The sequence below is a fragment of the Rattus rattus genome, chromosome 7 (genome assembly GCF_011064425.1).
Source record: "Rattus rattus isolate New Zealand chromosome 7, Rrattus_CSIRO_v1, whole genome shotgun sequence".
NCBI classification, from domain to species: Eukaryota; Metazoa; Chordata; class Mammalia; order Rodentia; family Muridae; genus Rattus; species Rattus rattus.
In genome coordinates this window covers 11,860,534-11,872,813 of record NC_046160.1, presented here as the reverse complement: position 1 = coordinate 11,872,813, position 12,280 = coordinate 11,860,534, and positions in this window count along the sequence as shown.

Sequence of the window (12,280 nt, the reverse complement as noted above, 5' to 3'; positions counted from 1 at the left end):
GTCCCCATCCTCAGTCTTGCTTTTGCTCCTGCTTCCTCTTGCTCTCTCTTTTCCCTTTGTTCCTTCTCTTCCCATTCCCCTCCCCACTTCTCTTCACATGCTCATGACCGGCCTCTACTCTCCTCCTCTCCTCCTGTACTCTTCTACTTCTCTACTCTCTCTCTCTTTCTCTGCCCTACTACCCTCTTAACTCCCCTTCCCATGCCCTGAATAACCTCTATTCTATACTATACCATCGTGGTCATGTGACTGGTCCCTCAGGGGACAGGGACATCTCAGCATGGGCCTGCTGAGGTACTCCCTTCCCCCAGACCTCCATAAACATATCCTCCCTCTCCTTAGCCTTTTATAACACAACACTAGGGACTTACACAACTGTCTCCACACCCTGTCTAAGCATTGATTCTAAGACTAAATAATTGTTCTGGAGAGAATCTTTAAACTATTGAGTTAACCTTTATCTAAAACAGAGCAGAAATTGGGGGGTTCAAAGAAAGATTGCATTAGTCACAGATAAAATAATGTTTTATTCACCTTACACATGTGAGTCTTAGCAGGTTAAACTTCAACCTTGTTATACATGTCTCTATGTACAAAGAATCTAATATCTTTTTCTAAGAAGTCAGCAAAAGAGTTTTAGCTGGGGAAGTTATACAAGCCTTTAAACAAAAGACTGCCATTTAGAAAATGCTTCTACATAGAGTACAAAATGGTGTGAGCTAGTCATGAAATGCCGCACTTTTTTTATGAGGCCAGCTAGGAGTCTTTGCTTCCTTATTATTTTGTGCACACGGCCCTTCACCATTTAGAAAGCAGTTTTGCATGAAAAAATCTCATTGTGTTCCTCCAGGGTATAGGTTCCTGTGAGGTAGCTAAGGATTCTCATTGTATAGAGAGCATAACTCACCAGTCTTAATTCTTTCAATCCAAGTTTCTGTTGATACATTATACACATTTATGGGCATCACATGGTGTTTCAATATATATTGCATATTGTTCAAATGCACATTGGATAATGTTAAAATAAGAACAAATATGTCCACCATCCAGTACTGTATCTCTGAAATGAAAGCCTGTAAGGTCCTTCCTAGACTTTTAGATCTTTTTTTTTTTTTAAAAAAATATGTACATTGGTGTTTTGCCTGCATTTATTTCTGTTCAAGGGTGCCAGGTCCCCTGAAACTGGACTTACAGATAGTTGTAAACTGCCATGCGTGTGGTGGGAATTGAACCCAGGTCCTTGGGTAGAGTAGTTAGTGCTTTTAATCAGTGAGCCACATCTTTACCCCCTTCTAACTTTTTTGAACGAACATTATCCTTATCTGTAGTCTCCCAGCTGGTGTGGATAAGGACGGTAGTAACCCTTGTGGGTAGTGGAGGTGTGGGATGTGCAGCAGCTGCCCTGGCACAAGTCTCTCAGAGACAGTTGAACGCCAGGGGGAGCACCTATGATGGGGCAAGCTACCCGAGCTCACTGAATTGTGTTAAGCACAAAACCATGAAATCGTCAAAAAACGTTTTCATAGGGAATCAACTCAGTCAGGAGAACAAGACCAGTACGTAAAACTGCAAAATAAATGCTGAGGCATGAAAGAAGGCGGAAGTCAGGCAGACAGATAGATCGTGCCGACCATTAACGATATGAGGCCGAGGTGGCATATCTGGACATCAAAGTGGGGCAAATTGAAAGACTCCCCCTTTGACCATTAATGACATTAAAGACCATAAAATGTCAAAAATCCCTGCCCTCCTCCAAACAGTAAAAGAAAAAGCTATCTGAAATAACAATGTATAGTACTATATTAATCAATGTAAGATACTAATAAGTGGCTGGATTTAGGGATGCATACTTGTTACAGCAACATTCAGGAGGCTGAGGCAGGAGGATTACAAATTTGAGATTGGGTTGGACAAAATAGTGGCAACTTGTCAAAACATACCAAAACCAAACACAACAAGACTTAAAGTTACAGGATCATTGATTTTGTGACTATAGATGAAAAAAAATCAGTATTTTCCTCAGAAAGAAAATTTAAAAGTATGATTAATTATAGTTTCTCTCAGAAGCTAAGTTATAACTGGAAATGTATTAATGTGATTCACATTTACAGACTGAAGGACAAAAGGACTAAGGGTGTGGACATCACCTCAGTGTTTCTTACTATGCTTTTTAAAATTATCATTTTGAGGAGATCCGCTGGAAAGCTTCATTTGAAGTTTTTATTCTGATGGTTATTTCTAAACTGACAAAAGCCATGTTTATGCGCATTGATTTATAAAGGGTAGCAGAGCTTATGTTTACCCACCTCGCCCTCCTTTCTTGCTCTGTCTCTGTTTGCTTGGTTCCTTTGATGTACACCAAGCAGTTTTCTATTCATGGAGTCAGTGGCTTTTCCTCCTCTTTACCTCACACTACCTCTTACCTCCCTCTCTCCTCTTTTCTCAGAGGTTTCTAAATTTCTTCTGCTTGTTCCCCTTGTGTCCCAGCTTCCTTCTGCATTTGTCTCCCCCCTTTCCTCCCCAACAGCACCCTGCCGGTGTCTTTCCTGACATCTTTGTAGAAAGCCTGCAAGTGTCCTTATTGTCCTGCCGCCTTCTAGCACGATAGGAGGTGATGTTCTGAAATGAATGATCTTCTTTTCTGGGAGCTTGATGATATTAGCACACCACATTCGTGGACGCTACTCGGCTGAACAATCGCAATCAGTTGCGGGCTTGCTTTGGGAGATTAGCTTCTCTCGATGCCCTTCAGAAGTCTTTTGCTTTTGCAGAGAACATCATCACGGTGAATCTTCAAAGTCACTTTGTCTCCTGCAACAGCTTCATAGTCTAAACAGTCTCTCTCTCTCTCTCTCTCTCTCTCTCTCTCTCTCTCTCTCTCTCTCTCTCTCTCTCTGTGTGTGTGTGTAGGTCCAGGCCTTTCTGTAGCTCTGGGAAAGACCCTTTGCTTGTAGTTCTCTTCTGTGCACACTCTCTGTCCCTTTTGATTTTGTCCTCACTGTCACTGTTTCAGGACCTGTGTCCTCTCGATGTGTCCTGGTCTCATGCTGTAACTCAGGCTGGCCTACAACTCACGGTCTTCTCCTGCCTTATCTACCAAGTGCTGAGACTGTACACATGAGATACTCCGTGTGGTTTGAGTTTTTATTCCTGTGCAGTATCACATCAAAAAACCCAACATTTTCCATCGCTGCTTCCTGTGGTTCATGTTTATTTTACTATTTATGCCGTCCGTTTTGGGTGGTGGTCTATCTAGTTTAAGTCCCTGCCTTCATAGGGTCTCCTTTGGGTATGCTGTTCTGACTGAACTCGGCCTGATTCTCTTCTTCTTTTATCTCGGACAGGGACTCTATAGGTACAGCATTTGACACCACTGTGGGCTCATTTAGTCCTGGGCACACAATGGAAGATGAGGCACCAGGAAATTCAAGCTGTGTCTTTGGTTCTTGGTGAGTAATTTCCCAAGAAGATGCTTCTAGGCTGGATATATGATCCGTTAGGAATATCTAGAGTGATATTCTTTTGACTTAGAAATTGTGTTGGGTGAACATGGATGCTTTGTTAATTCTCATGGTAGAGTCATTTGCAAAGAGGAACATACAGCATTAGCATAGTTAAAGATGATAAAAGCTAACACCATTGATAAAATAGGAAAACGAAAGGCTACTTAAGCTGCTGGCAGCAGAAAGAAATATTTGTGTAGATTAAAATGTAAATCACGACAATATTTTATCTGTAGTCATGGCTCTTTATTAAACAACAGTTCTTTATTAAGCAGCTTGAGGGAAAACATAGCACTTTGTTCTGCAGCTGTCGCTTCATAGCCTTCGAGTCTCATAAACTATACTGAGGACATAGCCCTGAAGATCATCAGGAACTCAAAGTCAATATCAACAGCAGCCTCTTCTCCATATTCCTCTGATTGTCAGACCAGAGGCATCATCACATAAGCTACATATTATCATTCTAATGTGTGCATGGCTGCAAATGCACGTCCAAGTGAGGGCCAGAAGAAGGCATTGAGTGCCTTCCTCTATTTTCCTAGGCTTATTTCTTTAAGACAGAATCCCTCATTGAACTGGGGTTCATCTTTTTGGCTAGGGTATTTGACCAGAGCACTCCCAAGCCCTGCTCGGCCCAGCTCCCCAGTGCTGGGATTACAAACATATGCAGCCATTTCTGACTGGAGCATCAAACACAGGCCCTGTGCTTTCACAAAATGGCCTTATCCCCTGTGTCGGTTAGTTTTGTCTACAAACTAGAGATAGCTGGGAATAGGGAACCTCAATTGAGGAAGTGCCTTCATTGTGGTATATCTGTGGAGCATTTTCTTGATTGATAATTGATAAAAATGGGCTTAGCCACTGTGGGTGGTGCCTTCTGGAGGAAAGTGGTGGACTTGGGTTTTTAATAAATGAAGGCTGACATGGGTTCTGGGAGCAGGCCAATAACCAGAATTTCTCCATGGTCTCTGCTTTGGTTCTTTCTGCCCTATATCCTCTTAGTAAGGGACTGTAACAGGGACGTCTAAGCACAACAAACCTTTCCCTCCTCAAGTTGACTTGGGTTAGTGTTCTATCTCAGTGATAGCAACAAAATTAGATCACGCCCGGAGCCATCTTCCCAGCCCATGTTTTACTCTGAAATGACTCCGTCATTCCTTTCCTTTTCTATCGACTTATTCTCCAATACTCCCTCTGCCACACAAATTACCTCGTATTAACTCCAGGAGGAATTATTTAAATACTAGTGTGCCGATGTTCAGAGAAGAGGCAAAGGTGAATAACAGTTTTAATATCAAATCACAGTTTTGGACAGTTGTGTGTATCTGACAGAAAATTTCAGGACACCAAAAAATATCCAATAAAATACAAAGTAGGAAATGTACAAAAAAATTCTAGAGAGGTTGGTATTGCATCTACAATCAAGATAGGTGTCGCTAATTTGGATTTGAGTAGAGACATTAAAGCATGTTTACTAGTTTGTGTGTATGTGTATGTGTGTGTGTGTGCACTTATACATGTGCACACACATGTTCACGTGTTTGTGTTTTCTTTCCAAAAGTCAAGTAAATAGTGAGGCCATGAACCTTGTTCCTTTTAATTTAATACCATAGGAGGTGTTCCTGGTACCTAGAAGAGACTCAGTAACACCTTTTAGGTGTTAGCGAAGATGTTGACTGTCTTAGTTGTGGTTTCTTTTGTTGTGATTTAAAAAAAAATGACAAAAAGCAACTTGGAGAGGAAAGGGTTTATTCTCTTTACATCAGAGTCCATCATTGAAGGAAGTCAGAGCAGGAGCAGGAGCTAAAGCAGAGGCCATGCAGGAACATTGCTTCCCGGATTGCTTCTAATGGCTTGCCCATCCTTCTAACTCACTGCATCACCTGTCCGGGAGTGGCACCACCCACCCTGAGCTGTGCCTTCCCACATCAAACATCAATCAACAAAATGCATCTCAGACTCTCCCGTAGGCCAATCTGGTTGGCACATTTTCTCAATTGAAGTTCTCTCTTCCCAAATGACTCAGGCTTGTGTCAAATTGACGTGAAACTAGACAGCACGTGGATTTAACCTACAGTAGCCTGGCTTACAGTGAACTGCCGTAGACTATGATTGGTGACATCGCCCCACAAAGTAAGAGGCTCTGAGGTTACACACCCTGAATTTCAATCGAGAGACTCCAACCTACGAGATGTCTTATCTATCAATGGCACTGTAACAGATTATCCCAAAGCCAAGTGACACAATCATCTACTACACATGTTTCAGTGGGCTGCGCAGGAATCCTGCTGTATCCTGTTTTTGCTCTGTAGAACCAGCAGCAGTCCAGATGTTGTTATAGTACTCTCAGGATCGATTTGGGTAGATTTCCTGTTGAGTCACTCACATGTCTGTGTTTCAGTAAATATTAAGAAATGTCAAACCTTTTACTCTGTGCTAGCGCTGGCACCCATAGGACCACATGGCACTGTGGGGTATCTATATCTCAGCAGCTTCATGCTGCTCCCAAGAACGCTCTAGCCAAGAACTCTCTGGTTCCAGCTACCCCTTAACATCAGGGCTCTAGAAGTCCAGCATGGGCTGGCCTATCGTGGCTCTCTGCCACGGTCTCTGCCCACGTTCCCAGCAACCTAGTAATATCAGGACTCAGTGAGCTGTAGTTTATCAATCAGATTTATATGTTAAATTCTCAGTCCACAATACTTCCAAACAATACACTCACAACCAATTGCTAAGGATAAAAACCACCCACCTAGATAAGATAAATTTGCCTATAGTAATCCATCCCTTAAATGTAACTACCTAGGGCCTTTCAAGACCACCCAGATCTGGGTCATCCTTCTCTGTCTCCATCTAGAGTCTCCTCTTTCTTCCCCTTCTCTTCCACCTTATAAAAGCTTTGTCCCCGACTTATTTTTGTACTGTCCAATCATGGCCTTGACCTAACATGTGTCAGCCCTCACCTGCATATAAACATCAACCAACATGTCTGTTATTCTTGTGGAGTATATGAATACCTCATTTTTTCTTCTCTTCTCTCTCTCTCTCTCTCTCTCTCTCTTTCTTTTTTCTTTCTTTCTTTCTTTCTTTCTTTCTTTCTTTCTTTCTTTCTTTCTTTCTTTCTTTTTCAGAGCTGAGGACTGAACCCAGGGCCTTGTGCTTTCTAGGCAAGCGCTCTACCACTGAGCTAAATCCCCAACCCCTGAATACCTCATTTTTATGCTAGCTTTTTGGCCAGGGCCACCTTAGTTCCATGGTGTGTGAATCTACCCACAGGGCAGCTCTCCTTGGACTAGAATGGGCTAGCTAGAACTGGGAAAGAGTGCTTTCAAGGCAGAAGTCACGGAGTTTGAAAATCTAATCTCAGAAGGGACAGCTCATCACCATCACCATGCTCTGGCACACTTAGCCAATGTGAAGACGGAGATCATTGCAGTAATGTGTAGAGTGCTGATCTCACGAGAAACTGACAAGTCATCTACATCTGTTCTTTTGTTTAGTCCTCATCCACAAGGCCGGAATACTGATGTGACAATAAGAGCCTTCCTGTTAGGGCTCTTATGACAGACACAGTGAGAGTGTACAGTAGCTGAACGAGATGCTAGACACAGAAGAAAGCCTTGGCAGTGATGTCCCATAATATTTCAGCATCTTTGTAAGTAGGTGTTTATTTACAAGGGTTAGATGACATCCACAGAACACAAGGACGCTGTGGAGATTTCCCCCAGGAGTCTATTGACTTCTGCTTCATTTTCAGTAGACTGTTTTTTGACTCAGTATGAATGTTTTTACTCTTACTTTCTAATACCTCCTCGTGATCACATTTGAGAAACTCACGATTATGAAAGGATCATCCAATCATTACTGCTTAGGGCAAAACAGTTGGGGCCCTAAGAACTAGAGACCTTTCTGGCCTTTAGATCCCACTCTGCTGTTGGACTGTCGGCAAGCACTTTATCCGCACCCCTCAGGTTTGTGGGAGTTGGGGTGAGTTCACCGACTAATCTCTGCTCCCCCTTGTAGCTTATAATCTTTGGATCTCATTTCCGTTTTGTCTTGAAGTTGGCTTATCTGGAAGGCTGTGCCAGCTTTTTCTGGCTTCTCTTCGCTGGGTTGGTGGTTGTCCATCCTCTGAGCCCCCATCTGGGAGTCTTTAAGCAGCAATTGGATTTCGTCTTAAATCCAGCCAGCCAGGCTGCATCCCTCACCACACATCTGAGGGCATTTGCACCTCAGGACTAACATCAAGCCATGCTTACCAGTTCTTCTTTCTTTTTTAAATCGAAAATTGAGTTATTTCCATACTGTACACTCCAATTATGGTTTCCCCTCCCCCAACTCCTCCCATTCCCTCCCTACCTCCTCACCAACTCAAAGCCACATTTGGTCTTTCTCATTAGAAAACAAACACCACCTAAAAAATAACAAAATAAAATAATAAAATAGAATAAAAAACAAACTGGAATATGGCAAAGTAAACAAACAGGAAAGAAGGAATCACAGAAAAGGCGTAAGAAGTGCCTACAGCTGCAGACACACACATTCACACATACAGGAATCCCAGAAAAGCCAATACCAGAAAACATGACATATAAGCAACTGACTCGCAAGGCTGAAAAGATAAAAGGCCCAGATAAAGCATCAGGAGACAAAAACCAAAACCCAAAAACCCTCTCTAAAACACCACTGAGTTATTTCATGTTGACCTCTTACTGCTCAGCTGTGGCCTTCCAGGCTCCCTGGCTGAGGGCATGACAGCTGGTTCTTTTACTCACCCCTCAGTTGTAGCAAGGATGGTCTGTAGAGCTGTGTCAGACGCACCGGATCCTTCCTGGACGCCTGTGTCCATCTCTCCTCAGGACGGTTAATTTTTCCTGTACCCTGAGAGCAAACTGTCATTCTTCCTTTGCATATAACATTCCTTGAAGTGTCTCAGTGCTGTTTTGATTGCCACGAATGTGCTCACTTCATGCTATTTTGAAATGTCCTTACTCCCCTGTCAATGTTAAGAGATCTCTCTCTTGGATATTGGAGTCTCAGTTGATAGTCTCTTGCTTCTAAGCTTAAGATAGGGTCATCCATGTTTTCATGGCTTTTAGGATTGCTGCTGTCATTCCTGACGTATTGGCTTTTCTAGGTGAGTTGACCTTTTCCCTCTACAGGTTTTAATACTATTTCTCCATTTTGTATTTTTTGACGTCTTAATTACAGCATCTAATGGAGAAGCTCTTCTCTGGACTCAGGGCTCTAATGGCTCCTGGGTTTGATGTCTGTCCTTTCTTGTCTGGAACTTTGTACTACAATTACATCCAGTGGATCAGCTGTACCTTTGTCTATCCCAGCTCCTTCTGTCCTGCAGATCCCTCAGCTTGGTTTCTCGAGCATCTCTCAGAGGGTTTGGATTCAGTGTGCAGCATCATGGTCCACAAAACAGGAAAAAAATCTAATAGAGAAAGTGCTGTGAAGTAAAACAACAACAACAACAACAACAACAACAACAAACAAAAAACAAAAAACAAGAAAACAAAACCCAGTGCAATTAGCAAATGGCTGAGCTGGTGAAAGGACTCATGGGGCGGGGCAAACCAGAGGAGAGGCCAGAGTGAAATAAAGGAGGGAGAGAAGAACCTTCCACAGTGGGTGGGGTTAGGGAAAATAAGAAGTAGAAAATGAAAGGGTAAAAAGAAGTCCCCAAAACGTAGACCTTCAGAATAAAATTAGATGAATGTGAAAAGTGGAAAAAATAAAAACATGAGAATATCTCAAAAAAACCAAAAAGGCAATACTGAAATACTGTCATAAGTGTGGCACAGAAGGCATAGGTCAAAAAAAATGTGGGGGTGGGGAGGGAGGCCCCTGAGAAGAAAACTGTCCAACCCTGACAAAAATACAGAAACCAAAAATACAGCTGTAGGGGAATGACATGTGACATCAGTATTCGAAATATAAGAAAGCGGAATACAGGTCAAAGTGTACCGCGGGCTGGCAGGAGCGAGGAAGTCACGGTGGCACTGAGGTCAGTCTGGGCTGAGGACCCGACTTCACACTGTCAAAGCTCAGGAATACGAATTGCTCCGCTGAAGGGAGCAGAGGAGGAAGTCAGGTACACTCCAGCGTTCTCAGACTCTACAGCACTGAACTGCAGGCGTGCTGTCCCCACAGGCTGAGGCAACTATTTCAGGCTCAGCGCCATCAAACCCCAGCATTACCCTCCCTTAATAAACTTGATAAACTCTCAGCCAGCCACGGAGAGCAGGATGCCCTTTTCGTATGCGTTTTTCTGGGTGAGCTGGCCCGCCTGCGGTCTCTTCCTCCTGTTCCCATAACTCCTGTCCTGAGCATTCCCTCACTACATCCTGTTGTAGAAATTATTTTAATCCCGGCCCAGGTTTTATACCCCACCTTTGGACATTGAACTCCTGGATAAAAATCATACACAGCCTTTATATTTTTAATAAATCTTAAGCAGCACAAAAGCTGGGCAGCTGCCTACCCTCCATGCTGTTAGACTCTGCTTTCCTATCGATAACCCCAAATTATTACTTACTATTTCCTATGTTGCATCTCAGCTGCTCTTAGCTCCAATTGGGCAGCCCTCAGGGCCATGCTGTCTTGACGCTTAACCCATGGCGGCTTCTCTTTCCTCCTCTTCTGCGTTCTTCTCTTTCCTCCAACCCCAAGCTTGAGAAAACTAAACTCCACCTACTTCTGCCCAGCTATTGGCTGTTGGCATCTTGATTTACCAATCAGAATTAAGTTAGGGGGTACTCGCAGACTTCAGGTCTTGGGGGTCGGCCCTTAGCAATACAATAGACAGTAAAGTAGACAGTGAAAGACAAAAGGTCAACAGGGTGACACAATGGGATTTCCCTTTTTACTGACCTATCTCATTTAGCAGATTCCTGGTCTCATCAAACTGGCAACTAGACCTGTGAGGTCTATGGACTTCTCATTGTCTGTCTCTTACATTGTTTACGGTTTGGACTTGGCATCTGATTTCTCTCACTCTGCCAAGGAACTACAAGGTTGGACTATGGAAGCCCCCTAAGCCCCCAACTAGAGCACTCTAGATCCCCACAGTTCCATTACTCTCTGCAAGGTCAGGCATCTACTGCAAAGCAGAGTGTGGCCAGCGGAGGCTGCTGGTGTGCACTGGAGGGAGGAACCAAAGTGAAGGCAGTTCTCTAGGACAGACATTATAAAGCCCAGGCAAGCCAAGAGTTTGCAAGGTCGCCTACCCTTCTCCTATCTAGAGACAGGGAGTATCCGATATCAGAGGACCTAGAAAGAAGTTACGCTAACGCAAAAGTTCTCAACCTGTGAGTCACTACCCCCTCACAGGGTCACGTATCAGATATCCTGCATATTAGATATTTTACGATATGATTCATAACAGTAGCAAAATGATAGTTACGACAAAGCAACAAAAATAATGTTATGGTTGGGGGTTCCCCCATCACGAGGAACTGTCGTGAAGGATCACAGTATCGGGAAGGTTGAGACTCACTGCTCTAGATAGACTTCGTTCTGGTTTTGTTCATTCCTTTTCCTCCCTTTCTTCTACCACCCATGCCTCCCCTGGCACGGCCCCACCCACTCCTCTCCTGGGATCACCTCACCCACCGTTGCTCTAGGATCGTCCAGTTTTCTTTTCACTACATTTTTTAATGTATCATTTTTAGAAGTTATGCTCGTAGTTATCCAACCCCTCCCCCCATTCATTCGTCTAATTTTGTTTCCACACTTTTCACGTTTGTGCATTTCTTGTTGGTTCTTTTGAAAATAAATCTACATTTCCTTCCGAGTCTTTCCTTGGATCGCAAGTAGGGACAGCTTCTAGCCCACCCCCTTAACCGTAATGGCTTACCTAAATTGAATAAGATCCCACGCTAACAAAGTATGTCCCGTGTGCAGCACGCAGTGTGGAGAGAAAGGGAGTGCACAGCGCTTCCTGCTGTATTATTCATTTAATTCTCAGACTTGGCTGCACACTAGAATTGTCCCAGAAGTTGTAAAATGCCTCAGTGTCCAGGACACCCTGAAATCAGTTAAGTCAGCTTCCCCAAAGCTTGAATCCTAACAACACTTTCTTAGGCGACTAACAGGCAGCCAAGTCTGAGACTCCTTGTATTAAATAACCTATGCTCAGATGGGTGGGTAAAGTAACTAAAGATTTTGTGGGTGGGGCCTGAAGATGATTCTTTGACGTTTTGGGAGCTGTGTGATCAGGGGCGTCACCTCCTTCCTTGAAACCTTCTTAATGCAGGAGTTCTTAACCCTCCTAACTCTGCGACCCTTTCACACAGTTCCTTAAGGTGTGGTGACCCCCAACCATGAAATTACATTATTACAACTTTATTACTATAATTTTGCTACTGTTGTAAATTGTAATGTAAATATCTGCTATGCAGGCATTGGATATGTGAAACCCAAGGGGGCCGTGACCCACAGGTTGAGAATCACTGCTGTAAACCTTCATAATGATGTTAATAATGACAAGGATGTGTGGTAAAAGTGAAGTAAAGTAAGCCACGGAATATTTTAGCACATTGCCTCGAACACTGATAGAGCCCATGAGCTCTTGGGTGTCTTGCACATGCTCAGTACAGATGTTTGGTGTTTTCCGGAAGCCTCCAAGCATCCATTCTCGTGTAGAGGTGGCAAGTGCTGTGAGGCCCCGTAGAGTCCTTCAAATCATTATTCAGCTCTTACAGACGGTGCACAGGATTCACATTTCTGTGAGAAACTGGCAATATTTAACAACAGAATCAATAAGT